Below are 12,325 nucleotides of genomic sequence, written 5' to 3' on the forward strand. Positions count from 1 at the left end.
TATTTTTATTTTTTTTACTCTTTAGTCCTTTTTATCATTTTAACCATTAGTTTGAATTTTATTCAACCACTGTAATTTGAAAAATATAACTACATAATTGATTTATCTTACGAGTCTTAAACTATTTAATCCATGTAATGATAGTTTCTCTTTATTTTGAATACATTCACTAACAGAAAATTTAATTTAAACTAAACGATGAGATTAAAAAATAAACATAACATAAATATAATGACTAACTAATATATTTTTCAACGTAAAAAAAATAATTTTATTAAAATAAAAAAATTAAATAATAATTTTTTAAATATTTTTTAATTGTCGAAGCCCAATAAAGGACATAATTGCAACCCTAATTCCCAGTTATTTTTTGTAGGCTAGACCCGGTATATGGCCCGCAGCTCAAGTAATAATCATCGTTTGAAAATACAAGCTCTACAAAGAGTTTTAAGGCTGAAAACTCCATTGAATTAAAAAAAATAATAATAAAAAATAACCAAACCAAACCAAACTATAAATAGTAGCAGAAGCTCCCACTCAAGCTGCATAACCAAAGACCCAAAAAAACTACTGCACAACACAACACTATGATTCTGAATAGATCCAAACCTAAGATTCAAGAGGAAATAACTATGAACCAGCAGCTTTGCTAAATAACAATCGAAGACCCAAGATATCTGAACTGATAGCAAGCAAGCTTTAAGTTACAACAAGAAGCTTAACTTTGTTGAATCCATGGACAGTGCTGGGCAAGAAATACAAAGAAATTAATCACCAATATGGTCAGAGTAGCAATAAGCAATAAAGAAATTAATCACCAATTTGGTCAGAGTAGCAGCAAGGAATATGAACAAGGTCATTTACATAATATTAATGAATAAGCAATAATTAAGACTAAACAATATTTAACAGATGAAGAAGATTGATGATTCAGTTCCTGCATTACCTCCAATTGGCCTCCCTCCTCAGTGCTTCAAATGCATTTCTCGAGAGCCTCTTCAACTCATTATATGCTTGGAGTAGCAAATGGTAAAGATCTTGATACGAGTTCCAAGCTACCCATTTAAATATGCAGGTCAAGAAACCATCTGAAGCTTGGGACTAAGATCAACACAATTTGATTTACAAGCTTTGAGTATGGATTCAATAGCAAATGCTATTCTCAAACATATTCTGGGAATGAGATGGGTATTTTGTTGTGCTGAAGGAGATAAGCATCGGAATTATTTCTACAACTCGGATACTGTAATAAAATATTTCAAAATTGGACTTAATGCTGATAAAAAAATTATTAATAAAAAATTCTCTCCCTCTCCCTATCTTTGCCTCTACAAACAACACATAAATCAAAATCTCTCTTTGCATCGAAAATTACATATGAGAGAAGGAGATTTAACAATGTAATAAAAAAATATTCTAACATGTTCAATCATGAAATACATAAATAAATTTCAAAATTTCAATGAAAACCCTTTCAAAATACTACAACTAAGTATTATTTCTACAACTCAGTTACATTAATATAGACTAAACTATCACAATTAAACCATTAAAATTACTGCTAAAATCATACATTTTATATAGAGATCTAAAATTGTAAAGACGACTCAGATTTACTAGAATGATATACCTAACTAGAAGATTGATTCCGTGGCTCACTCCAGCCTGCCAAATAGGCTTTGGATTGCATCTTCAGCTAGCTCCTTTGAGTGCTGTAAATCTTCACCTACTAATAGATATAAGTCTTGATATGGATTGCGTACTACTCGTATAACCATGTAGACCCATAAACTCAGAAGTAACACACCATAGACGAGAACATGAATCAAAACAAGTAGCACAATTACCTTATAACCCAATTGAGTTGGGATGGGTTTTGAGTGCATGTTCAATTGTCATTGCATAGTTGATTAGAGCAACCACCAAGGGTAGATAATATTTCATCGCGCGTCCTGTGTTATATATATATATATATATACACAAATGAAAAGGGAGGAGGAGGAGGTTATTTAAAAATAGTTAGTTCAAAGAGTAAATATGTAGGATGAAACAAAAGCGATAAAGGTTAATGCAGAAGTAAGCAACAGCAAGGCTCACGGCACATTTATCACATCCAACATCAAGGTTCAAGCATCAGAAGGCATAGATTTACAGCAAACGCATAAAAAAAAAAAAAAAACAAAATTCGATGTATTTAGAGCAAAAGGCCGAAAAATATAAACGAGAACAAATCTAATGTACTTAGCTAAATGCCAAAATACAATATGATCAATTACAAACCTAAGAAATTAATAAAACCCATTAAGTAGAATAGATTTAAAAGTAAAAGATTCTTCCATCTGGGCTAGTAAGAGAAAATAACTCCCAAAAATCAGAGAGGAGAATTGCTGACCTCTCTGCTACCTGTGACTTGCTTATGCGAAAGGAGAATTGTTGCTGATACTGAGACCATAAGAACTCCTAAAATCACAGAGGAGAGCGCTGGCCAATTAGGAGAGAAAGGACAAGCAGATGAGAGGAGAGTGATGGTCGATGGAAAGGATATTGAAAGCTACATAAATAAACATAAAAAAAAAAATAAAGAGGCTTTAAATCAAAGAAAACTAGAAATGGGGAAGAAATGGAAAGGGACTACAAGGGCTTGCTGGAGAATAAAAAATGGAAAGGAGGAAGCAGAGAAGACCTCCACAATCGGCAGAAAGGAGGAGGAGGAGATGAGCACGATGAGGGTAGGGTTAGGCTTAAATAAATATATATATAAACTAAGACTTAAATGGCTGAGATTATCTGAAGTGAAGTGGAAGGGACGGCTAGGATTAGTTAAGTTAATAAAAAGGAGAAAAAAGGACGTTGGAGTTGACAATCCGACTCGAGAAATGAGGCTTAAAACATTTAACCCCTAGGCCACATAAAATATTACGGGTCATTTAGATTAAAGAAAATTTTTTTTTTCAAACAAGTCATATTTATTTATTTATTAAAATTGACATTGAGATCATACTAATTGTAAGATTGATGCTCAATTGAAATCTTAATTCTATGTCTTTTTAAATTTTACATGAATTAAAATGAATTACTGTATCTAGTAGGATTATGACAACTCAAAATTTTTGTGTTATAATATTAATTTGAGAGTTTTAGTACATGTTTTTTTTTTAATAATTTTAGTTATAATTGATAATAATTTAAAAAATTATTAGTATATAATGGATAAAATTAAAATGAAAATTAAACAAAAAAAATAAAACAGGAAGGGCCTAACTTGTTAAAACAGAAAGTGAAATTACATGAGAAATTAAATAGAGGAAAGAGATTAATACACACGTTTGGGTTGCCAAGGAAGCTGATGAGTTAATTATGGTCCTGTTTGGCATTATTGTTAAAACTGCTATTGAGAAAATTACTTTTTTAAATATACTAATTAGAGAGTGTTAAAAAATAATTAAAAATTAAATTTGATTAATTTTAGTCATAAGAATACTAAAATAATAAAACAATTTTTTCTAAATTGTTTTTCTCAATATTATCTAAAATGATACTTTTATTCAAAAAAATAATTTTAAATTCTGAAACTCAATACTAATCAAGAGTTATATAGTAATTGTGAATAGCGGTGGTTGTATAACAAAATCCAAAGCCAGAGAGTACCTGTAATAAAAAAAAAAAAAAAAAATCAATTTTTTGTGGAGACAGACCCAAGAGTTGGATGGCCGCCTGTTTTTTCACGCTTGGGCGATGCGTTTATATAGTGTCTTACCAACCCTTAAGCATACGGTTCCACCACATCAGACATTTAGATAGTGCCTTACCAACCCTTTAGCATACCAGTTCCACCACATCTCTGATGATTCCACGTGGTTTATTTTTGGAACTCACTTTTCATCCCTTAAACCCACTTTATTGCTTAGACAAAATAAATAAATAAATAAATAAAAACACACCACTTTATTAGATAATATATTATGTAAAGAACGGCAGAATTAGGGGTGGCCACGATTCAGAAACCGTCTGTTCAGGTTCAATAAAATCATGAACCTGAACCAAACCGTCATGGGACGGTTTGGAAGACGGTTCTTGAACCGCTAGTTCCGGTTCGAGCCCCGATTTCAAACGGTTTAAAGGACGGTTTGAAAAACGACAGTTCAATACGGTTTGAAAGCGGTTTAAGAGTGACTTAAAGAAAAAAATTAGAGAAAAATTTTATTGATTTAGAATTTAAGTTATATTTGTAAAAATATTTTAATTTTTCTTAGAAATCTTTTAATCAAAATAAAATAAGAAAAATAAGAATAAAAATAACTTATTTTTAAGAAAAATTTAATAAGCAAAGACTTGAACTTATTAAAAAACTAGAGATGAAATTGATTTAAAAAAAAAATTAGAAAAATGTGCATGAACTTAATTTTGCCTATGTATCTCTTTAGGATTTAAAACTCCGCCTAAGTAGTTTGCACTTAGCCGGTCCCAAGCCCGGGTAAAGGAGGAGGGTTGCGGTAGGTGACAACCAGCGTAAAAATTTCGTCACACCCTATGATATGGATTCAAATGATATAAACGTTGGGGCGTCCTCCACTAACGACGCGCTACATCGGAGCCCGGGTGTAGTGATAAATATGCAAGGGTGTAGGGCGTTCACCGAAAGCGACGCGCCATGCCGGCGCCCGGGTGTGGTGTTAAGTGAGCAAGGGTTCCCACATCATGGACGGGTGTGGGTAAAGAAGTTAGTCCATAGGACAGATAGTAGAACAAATAGTGGAACAGAACACAAGATAGATATAGAAAATAATAGAAGATATCATAGAAGGAGACCAATTAGGAAGGAGCAGGATAGGAGGAGGATCAGGGTTGGTACTTGGAATGTTGGATCACTTACAGGAAAATTAATGGAGCTTGTGGATACCTTGGAAAGGAGAAGGGTGAATATTGCTTGCATTCGAGACTAAATGGGTAGGAGAGAAAAGTAAGGAAGTGGGTAATTCGAGTACAAGCGTGGTTTCTGGGAAAGGAGAGAAATAAGAGCAGTGGGTATAATCATAAACAGAACATTGAAAGACGCAGATGTGCTGTGAAAAGAGTAGGAGATAAAATTATACTAGTAAAACTAGTACTAGAAGGAGAAATAATAAATGTAATTAGTGCTTATGCCTCACAAATAGGACTAGAGAGTGAGAGTAAATAAAGGTTTTGGGAAGATATGGATGATCTAATGCAAAGCATACCGAATGAAGAAAATGTGTTCATCGGTGGAGATTTGAATGGACATATAGAAAGTGATAGGCAAGGTTATGAGAATGTTCATGGAGGTTTTGGTTTTGGCAGCCGAAATGAGGAGGAAAAAAGTATTCTGGATTTTGCTATGCCATGCGACCTAATACTAGCAAATACATACTTTATAAAAAGAGAGTCACATTTAGTGACTTTCAAAAGTGGGCAACATAGAAGCCAAATCGACTTCCTCTTAACCAGGAAGACAAATGAGCTCTATGCAAGGATTGCAAGGTCATTCCAGGAGAGGCTTTAACAAGTCAACAGAGGTTGGTGGTCTTGGATGTCAAGTTTAGGAACAATTCAAGTAAGGTTAGAAGAAATAGTGTAGCTCGAACAAAGTGGTGGGAGTTCAAAGGAGTAAAGCAAGTGAAGTTCATATGGAAGCTGGTTATGGAGGCCAAGGGTATGTGGATACAGATAGCATCAAAGATTAGAGAAGTAACTAGAAAAGTACTTCGAGAGTTTACAAGACATGGACCACCCTCAAAAGAGAGATGGTGGTGGAATGAGGAAGTACAAAAGGCAATGAAGAGAAAGAGGGAATGGTATAAGAAATTACCTAAGTGTGATAATAATGAGGCATATGAACAGTACAAGATAGCAAAGAAAGAGGCAAAAAAGGCAGTTAGTCAAGCAAGAGCACAGGCCTTTGAAAAGTTATATGAGAAACTTGGAACTAAAGAAGGGGAGAAAGATATTTATAGATTAGCAAGGAGTAGAGAAAGGAAATGTCAAGATCTCAATCAAGTTAGGTGCATTAAGGATAAAGAAGGAAAAGTGTTGGTAAAAGATGAGGACATTAAAGAAAGATGGAGAAATTATTTTAATGATCTCTTTAATAATAGTCAAAATGGTAATAGCGTGAATATAGATTATAGAACAATAGAAAATAATGTAAATTATACTAGAAGGATTCGATCTTTAGAAGTAAAGGAAGCACTTAAGAGAATGAAAGTGGGTAAAGCCTGTGGACCCGATGAAATACCAATTGAAGTGTGGAAGTATTTGGGAGATATGGGAGTGGTATGGTTAACTAAATTATTTAATAAGATTCTAAACTCAAAGAAAATGCCTGATGAATGGAGGAAGAGTATTTTAGTACCTATTTTTAAAAATAAGGGAGACATACAGAGTTGCTCAAACTATAGGGGAATTAAACTCATGAGCCATACTATGAAGTTGTGGGAGAGAGTTGTGGAGCATCGACTACGTCATGATACTTCTATCTCTCTCAATCAATTTGGTTTCATGCCCGGTCGTTCAACTATGGAAGCGATCTTTCTCATTAGAAGCTTGATGGAGAAATATAGAGATGGGAAGAAAGATCTACACATGGTTTTTATTGATTTGGAGAAGGCTTATGATAGTGTTCCAAGAGAGATCTTATGGAATGTGTTAGAACAAAAGAGGGTATCTATTAGGTACATACAAGTATTGAAAGATATGTACGAAGGAGCAACTACTATTGTGCGCACAGTGGGAGGGGACACAAGTGATTTTCCGATCTCAATTGGATTACATCAAGGATCAGCCATAAGCCCTTACCTTTTTACATTAGTTTTAGATGAACTGACGAAACATATACAAGAGAGTATTCCTTGGTGCATGATGTTTGCGGATGATATTGTTCTGATAGATGAGACATGAGAAGGAGTTAATAGGAAGCTAGAACTTTGGAGAAGTGCTCTAGAGTCAAAGGGTTTTAAGTTAAGTAGAACGAAGACAGAATACATGCATTGCAAGTTCAGTGAAGGCCAAACTGGTAATAGGGAAGGAGTTAGTTTGAATAGGGTGGTACTGTCCCAAAGTAATCACTTTAAATATCTAGGCTCAGTCCTTCAAGTAGATGGGGGATGTGAGGAGGATGTTAGTCATAGGATTAAAGCCGGATGGTTGAAGTGGAGACGTGCCACGGGAGTTTTATGTGATCGTAAGATTCCCAATAAATTAAAAGGAAAATTTTACCGTCTGACCATACGATGGCTATGTTATATGGTAGTGAGTGTTGGGCACTGAAAGAATCGTATGCATCTAAGATAAGAGTTGCAGAGATGAGAATGTTAAGGTGGATGAGTGGCCATACTAGATTAGATAAAGTCCGTAATGAGAGTATCAGAGAAAAGGTAGGAGTGGTGCCAATTGAAGATAAGTTGAGAGAAGGGAGATTGAGGTGGTTTGGTCATGTGAAGCGTAGACATACGGAGGCTCCAGTTAGACAAGTAGAGCACATTAGGTTAGAGGATAGAAAGAAAAAAAGGGGTAGACCTAAATTAACTTGGAGGAGAGTAGTACAACATGATTTAGAAACATTACACATTTCTGAGGATTTAACCCAAAATCGTTCAGAGTGGAAAAAGCGAATCCATATAGCCGACCCCAAATTTTTGGGATAAAGGCTTAGTTGAGTTGAGTTGAGTTGTATCTCTTTAGGATTTAAAGGAATCAAAATTTTCAGTTATAAGTTGAGAGAAGGGAGATTGAGGTGGTTTGGTCATGTGAAGCATAGACATAGAAAAGCTCCAATTAGACAAGTATAGCATATTGAGTTGATGATAGAAAGAAAATAATAGGTAGACCTAAACTGACTTGGAGGAGAATAGTACAACATAACCTAGAAGCATTACACATTTCCGAGGATTTAGCCCAAAATCGTTTAGAATGGAGAAAGAGAATCCATATAGCCGACCCTAATAAATTTTTGGGATAAAAACTTAGTTGAATTGAGTATTACTTGCCATTTTTAAAAAAATTATATGATAATTGATAATTAAAAAAATATAAAAGAAAAAAAATCATAATAGAGGGTATTGAAAATTTTATTGAAGATATAAAATAATAACAGAGTAATTGAGATAGTATTAAAAATTTCAGTGAGCATAAAAATAATAAAGTAGGGGAATTGTGAAAGTACTGAGAATTAAAAGGAGTGTAGAAAATAATTATTTAGAAAATTTGAGAGAAATTGGAAGAGTATTAAGAATTAAAGAGAGTGTAGAGAATAATTATGTAGAGAATTAATGATATATATATATATATAAATGAATTAGGAGTAGAGTGAAGTATTTATTGAATTTTTTTGTATTTAAATCGCTGGTTTGATCTGATTCGGAATCGTCGGTTCAATCCGGTTCAAAAATGCCGGTTCACGATTTTTGAAAATTATGAACCTGAACCAAACCGTTGACAGACTGTTTCGGTCCGGTTCGAAGCCGATTTCGGTTTTGACTGGTTTCGATTCGGTTTTGATCAAACCGGTTCCGGTTCGAAACCGGACCGTGGCCACCCCTAGGCAGAATCCAAAACCCACAACGATATATCTTCCATGGGAACCGGTGGCTGAATCATGTTCAGATGCCCCTAGGGCTCTTTTAATGCATTTGAGACGTATGGCCAATATATATATATATATATATATACACTTCAGTAACTTGTGATTTACACATTTAATTAAAAAGGGCTCGAAGTTTTATTTTTTACACATAAGAGCCGATAGTTTAACATCATTAACACTTAAAAGACAAAGTGACCAATTGTGTTAGATTTTTGTTAATTTAGCAAGTGTGCACTGACATGGTGATAACGTGGCAAAACGTGGCACTGACGTGGCATGCCATCAACGCCACATAGTGTCATGTCAACAATTTAATTATTATTGTTTATTTTGAGATCTAAGTATAAAAGTTAAAGTATATGTCCTTAAGTGTCAAAAGTGAATACTATATGTCCCTTAAATGTGAAAAAAAGGAAAGCTCGGGTTCTGAGTGTTTAAAGTTTAAAATTACATGATACTTAAGTATACTTTACGCTTTGATTTACAAATAAATATTTATATTCTAACAAATAAGTCCATAAATATTATAATTATTTCTAATCTTTTTGCCTCTGTAATAATAAGTATAATATTTATGGACTCATTTGTCAAAATATAAATATTTATTTGTAAATCAAAGCGTAAAGTACACTTAAGTATTATGTAATTTTAAACTTTTAGTATTCAGAGCCCGAGCTTTTTCTTTTCTTTTTTGCATTTAAAAGACAAGTGATTTTAGCTTTTGACACTTAAGGGACATATACTTTTAACCTTTTGCACTTAGGTCATAAAAGGGACATATACTTTTAACCTTTTACACTTAGGTCATAAAATAAATAATAATAATTAAATTACTGATTTGACACTGACATTTTGCTGACGTGGAGCTGATGGCATACCACATCAGTGCCATGTTTGCCACGCATACCTACTACATTAGTAAAAATCTAGCATCGTTAGTCACTTTATCCCTTAAGTGCTAATGGTGTTAAACCAGAAGTCCTTTTGTGCAAGAAAAAAACCTCAAGCCCCTTTTAATAAAATGCGTACACTACAGGGTACTTAAATATACTTTTCCCAAAAAAAAAAAAACCACTACAATGTTTTTTCATTCAACATTTGTATTCATTTAAGTGCGGATATACCAGTTGTTTGGCTCATTTTAGAGAGAATTATATTTTTCTTCTTTTTTTCTGAAAATAGATTGAATTATATTAATCCTTTTCATTTTTAGCATTTAGACAATATGATATATGTAAATCTCTTTAAATTAAATCAAATTTGCTTAGCTATAAAATTATTTAATATATACATTTTTTAAAATGATAAATACTATATTAATTCTTTTTTATATATTAATTTTTTAAGCAAATACATCAAAAATTAAATATTAAATTTAATTAATTAAATAAAACATACTAAAATTTATAACAATTAATACTAATATTAATTAATATTATAAAAATTTATTGAATATATCATAAAGATAAAAAATAATTCAAATATTTCACATTATTTACATCATAATAAAGTGATAAAAATTATTTGATGCAATAATTATAATACTTATAAAAGAAAAAAGAAAAGATGATAGTATTCTTTCAATGTAGAATAATTAAAAAAAATAGATTTTAAGGAAAACTATTTTTTTAGAGAAAAATGTAAAATATTTATTTGTAAATATAAGATAAAAAAATTAAAAAAAAAAGGGCGAGAAGGAGATGGGATGATATATAATTTTTATTTTTATTTTTTATTTTCTTTTACTTTTCCTATTCACTTGTATATTGATACTGCTACGAGCCTTTGAAAATCAATCCAAGTGCCACATAAGCTTGTAAAACAATAAAGTAGTGAGATCAATGACTTTCTAACCAGCCATTCTAATGCTCAAATAAGATATTATTGATGGCAGAATAAGCGTATTTAATTAATATTTGTTTTTTATATTTATGACTAAAGCACTAAGTAGCTATCGTAGCTATTTTTATGAATCTTAGGACATTGAGTTAATATCTCGAGATTTCCTTTTGAAGATGCAGCCTTATCATTGACTGGCAATGCTGATGCTCAGTAGAGCTAACTCAGTCGAGTTAACTCAGTCGAGTTAATGCTCGGCTTATCGAGCTAGCCTCTACAACTCATCAAACTTCTCTCCTACTTGATTTGGGTTGTCCAATCATTATTTTACTGAGTTTTTTACCAAGTGCTGACACTTTGATCACCACATTAGATTTTTTATCCAAGTATTGACTATTTAATTTGATTTTAAGCGAGTAATCTCTATATTTCTATATAATATATGTAAAATTTAATAATTAACATTAGCGCGCCATGATTTGTAATGAAAGCAAAATTTTAATTTTTTTTCAAAAAAATAAAAATAATAATTATAAAAATTTTGTAAAAAAAGTAACATCAATTATTATAAAATCAAATGAGAGCTTTATTTGATTTTAAGAGAATAGAATAATTATTATAATAAATTATAGAGAAAAAAATATATTAATAAATTTAATTTTTTCTTTTTTAATAGTGAAAATGACATGAATTTTTAGTATTTTATTATTATGTATATTTTTATGATATAAATTGATAAAATAGAGAGTAATTTTATAATTTTCATGTAATTTGAATGTCAAATTATACATGATGATTGATAAAAGTGGTGTCATTAAATATAAAGAATTGGAGGAACCAAGCATTCAACTTCCAGGAGATTTCGTGTCCAAAACCATGTTGGTTACAGAAAACCATATTGCCTAGGAAAAACGTAGTCAACGGAGACTAGTGAGTTTTTTTTTTTTTTTTTTAGTTTTCATTAAAATTTAAATATGAGATTTCATAAATTTAAAAATAATTTAATGTTATATTTGGATGGAGAGATTTGACCTATATATTTAAATTTATATTAAATATATTATTTGAATATTATTAATGAAAATAGATTTGAATTTGGTAGGCATTTCAATCAAAATTCTTTTTATTAGTCAAATAAAAAAAATTTAAATTTATGAATTTCAAATTCAAGGGGGCAAAATGCACTTTTGCATTCATTTGTTTTTATCTGTAAACTAAGCATATATAATTAGGGTATGCATTCAATTAGTTTTATTTTAAATCAAATCAAAATCGAATAAAAAATTTAAAAATTAAATTATTAATATTATAAAAATCGAATTGATCTAATTTAATAAAAGAAATGAATTAAGTCACAAAATATTTAACTTCGCTTTTTTTGGCCACCCAGTCTACGCAAGCATTGCCCGATCTGGAGGGCATAAACAACTGAGCAAAAGGTTGATTCAATAACCAGTTCCAAACATTTTGACTAACAGACTCAAGCTCCCAAGGACAATCAACAAAAGGATGGTTGCAATATTAAGCTAACTGATAATAATCAATTTCAATAATTACAAATAAGATCCTTATACTTTTTGCAAATTGCATTGCTAGATAAAAGGTTTTGCCCTTAGTTGTTAAAGGAGACCAAGAGAAGCAAGAGGAAAATAAACTATCAATGAACATACCAGAACAAGATCTTATTACAACGCCAATACCTGTCTTGCCAGTTGCAACATCAAAAGAAGCATCAATATTCATTTTAAGAAAAGACGGTAGAGGATGAACCCAAAATGCTGGAACTTGATTTTGATTAGCACATGGATAAGGCAGAGAATGTTGTTGCAGAAGGACTTTATTATAAACCTCCTCAAAATCATTCTGAGCTTTCCTACTAATTAATAA

The 12,325-nt window shown here is 31.6% G+C and overlaps 1 long non-coding RNA gene across 1 annotated transcript; it reads right to left on the minus strand.

The window, feature by feature from the left end:
* Positions 1-789: 789 nt before the first annotated feature.
* Positions 790-2,727, minus strand: LOC110632902 (uncharacterized). Its single transcript, XR_009142493.1, has 3 exons — positions 2,393-2,727; positions 1,631-1,729; positions 790-1,243 (listed from the first exon to the last, which is right to left on the minus strand). It is a non-coding gene; the product is annotated as an uncharacterized LOC110632902 (long non-coding RNA).
* Positions 2,728-12,325: the final 9,598 nt, after the last annotated feature.

The sequence above is a fragment of the Hevea brasiliensis genome, chromosome 13 (genome assembly GCF_030052815.1).
Source record: "Hevea brasiliensis isolate MT/VB/25A 57/8 chromosome 13, ASM3005281v1, whole genome shotgun sequence".
NCBI classification, from domain to species: domain Eukaryota; kingdom Viridiplantae; phylum Streptophyta; class Magnoliopsida; order Malpighiales; family Euphorbiaceae; genus Hevea; species Hevea brasiliensis.